This window comes from Aplysia californica, unplaced genomic scaffold, assembly GCF_000002075.1.
Source record: "Aplysia californica isolate F4 #8 unplaced genomic scaffold, AplCal3.0 scaffold00910, whole genome shotgun sequence".
In the NCBI taxonomy this organism is placed as follows: Eukaryota; Metazoa; Mollusca; class Gastropoda; order Aplysiida; family Aplysiidae; genus Aplysia; species Aplysia californica.
In genome coordinates, this window is record NW_004798180.1 from 180,587 (window position 1) to 183,842 (window position 3,256).

Consider the following 3,256-nt stretch of genomic DNA (forward strand, 5'->3'; position numbering starts at 1 on the left):
AGCATACGACAAACAGTCGAAACTAGGTCAACCTCTCAATTCGAAGTTTCAATGTATGATAAAGTGCATTTCTTGGTCATTTTGTGGTCAAGTGTTGATGCTAGCATCGACATTTAATAGTAAAGCACCTAATATTACTAATAATACTTACATTTTGCTGATTTCGATTTTATCTGTGAAGAATTTCAGTCGAAAATAAATACGAAACGAGGCTGTGTGCGACACACGTCCACCATGTTTTACAACATTGTTGAATAGCAAGTCTGACACGTCGCGCAGCTCAGCGGACAGCAGACAGACCAGACAGCGACGCTGCTCAGGAACAAGATAGGTCTAAAGTAGGCTAGGTCTATACTAGCCTACTAGGCCCCTACGTTCATTTGCACGGAGCGAGCTAGGCGCATAGCGCACACCGTCTGCGTGTCAGCACAGCCGCACTGTTCGTTGACGTGTGTAGTGTGTAGGTAGGTGTGCAACTGATGGGCCTGCCTTGCTATATTTAGGTACTGTGTAATCGTGTAATCTACATGATTAGGTGCGGCGCTGCAATTGGCTTTTGAGTGGGGACATTGCAATCGGCCTTGCCCTTTATGTTCTTTACTTTTTCATGGGTTCTGCTTAAAGTCCAGTTCTGGCACTGATAACATAATGTTGGTATGAATATTGAGGTGATAAGCTGTCACTTTGTGTCCATGGAGATCTTTGGATGAGATAGGAGGGTTGCGAGCTGGTAGGTGACAGCGTTGGCTTTTTGAGTTCGCATTTCTATTTCTCTGTCTAGATCTAGAATCTAGAATCTAGACTATATTCTAGATGTAGATCTAGATCTAGATCTAGATATAGATTTCTAGATCTAGAGATCTAGAATCTAGATCTAGAAATAGATCTAGATCTAAATCTAGATCTAGATTTAAATATCTATGGACCCGTTTTCAGAAAAAGTGCTGCGGAGATATTTAAACTCCTTCACCTGTTTCAGTTGTTCGCTATTGATATGGATGTTCAGGGGACTACGGTTTCGGCTCACTTTCATAACATCTGTTTTTGATGTTCTTATTTTCATGGTGAATTTCTCACAGCTGTTGTTGAGTTCTAGGGGTGAAAAAAGAAAGCGACGCTTTCGCGCTCATCCAATTAACCAAGACCGAAAACGCAGAGGTGTGATGGCTCTGTATGCTCGTCTTTATGGTGATGAGGATAAATTGGTGATCTTATACTTTAGCACGTTAAATTCTTCAATTGAGGACTTCCGAAACGAGCGACCACTATTAGATCTGTATCTAAATTCTATATATCATCAAGATTATACTCAATGGCTTCCAAAATCATGATGGAAGACCGAAAACCAGTGTTATACGATCTGTTCATGACAAAATTAAGGTAGTTTGTGCATTTTTAGGCCCAGTTCAAAGTTTTGAAGGTCTGAGTCGGGGATTAGTAGACTTTGGGAATTTAACGTGCTAAAGTAAGATCACCGATAAATTTTATAATCATCCTCACCTAGACCTAGATCTAGATCTATACATGTATTTAGCCCTTGCTTCGAGATCTGAGTCTAGATCTAGATCTAGATCTAGATATTAGATCTAGATTAATCTAATCTAATATATCTAGATCTAGATTTAGATTTCTAGATCTAGATCTATGGTCATTGCACATCAGATATTTAGAATTGATCAAATCGAGATAGATTCTGTGGTGAACACTTTAAATATATAGATTAAATATAGATGTAGATTATTATATAGACTGTCTAGAATCTTGGCCTTTCTAGGGACATCCGTCTGCATCTCAATCTTGATCTAGCCTAGAATCTAGAGAAGCACATAGGTCTAGATCTAAGTCTAGGCCTAGGCCTAGCATACGACAAACAGTCGAAACTAGGTCAACCTCTCGATTCGAGGTTTCAATGTATGATAGACGATAAAGTGCATTTCTTGATGATTTTGTGGTCAAGCGTTGATGCTAGCCTCAATATTTAATAGTAAAACACCCAATAATACTTACTTCTTGTTGATTTTGATGATCTGTGAAGAATTTCAGTCGAAAATAAACATGAAGCGAGGCTGCGTGCGACACATGTACGACGTGTTTTTACAACACTGTTGAATAGCACGTCTGACGCCTCAGCCCTGGTTCCAATCTATCTGCCAGTTTTCTTTCAATCGAGGTCAAGTCAAAGTTCAAAGCTTCTACTTCTACACACAACACGGTACAGTATGGCCACCCTTTTCTAAAGACACTGTTCTCCTGTATAAAATGTACGGGGAAGGGGCTCTAGTGATCTAGAGGTACACTGTTCGCCTTTTATTCATTAGGTCCAGAGCTCAAAACCTTCACATAGAGAGCAGACAAATCGCTGTCGTCGCAAAGAGACATGGTGGCTTTTTGACGAGGAATCTCCTCGATCGAAAGAAAACTGGCCGATATATTGGAACATGTAAACTGACTCACATACGACGAATCTGATACATGTACGTGTACAATTTATGGTTGCATGTAACCAGGGCTTCACAGCGACGCCGCTCAGGCGAACGATAATGTATACGTCCATTTGAATGGTGCGAGCTAGGCAAGCTACAGGTCAGACCTACAGAGCCACTCTAGGACCGGCCTAACACACCGTGCACACACGCCCATATTATTATCTTGACTCACGCGATGCTGTCGGGGTCGGTCAGGCGGTTCCCCCTTAGATAGACAAAAGCTCACATTTTGGCACGATTTGATCAAATCTTCCAAAAAACAACCATGTGTGATGTGATTTTGAAGGATTTGATCCAACTGTAATACAAAGATAAGCTGAGCCGTGCTGTGAACTGTTGTGAAAGCAACCAACTTGTGTTTCTCGCTCATAATATGACCGTACGCAGTTGCGAGCACCGTAAAACTCTTACTAAACTAACAGACTGCTCTTGCCCCTCCACGGAGGTATGTCTGCCCGACCCCGACTCCGTTCAACAGATCTGAACTGTCCGTGTGTACCGTGCATAACTGTTGGACCACACACGCCCGTGGTCAGATGTGTGGATCAATAAAGTTAGCCCTGCCTGGAGGTTGTGAAGTCAGTGAACATATAAAGTAAAGTCCGGGGTGACATAACGTCTGGATGATAAAGGAATGAGGTGTTGATTGTCAGTGCGTAAAACGTATGTGTGTTCAAGGTTCGTCCGAGGTTGCAAGCGAAGACGAGAGAGAGGGAGAGAGAGAGAGAGAGAGAGAGAGAGAGAGAGTGGGAGAGAGAGGGAGAGAGAGA

The 3,256-nt window shown here is 42.0% G+C and overlaps 1 protein-coding gene across 1 annotated transcript in view; it reads left to right on the forward strand.

The window, feature by feature from the left end:
• Positions 1-541: 541 nt before the first annotated feature.
• Positions 542-3,256, forward strand: part of LOC101861622 — a gene marked incomplete in the record, with an annotated part of 21,986 nt that continues 19,271 nt past the window's right edge. The window contains 1 exon segment of the mRNA XM_035972922.1: positions 542-719.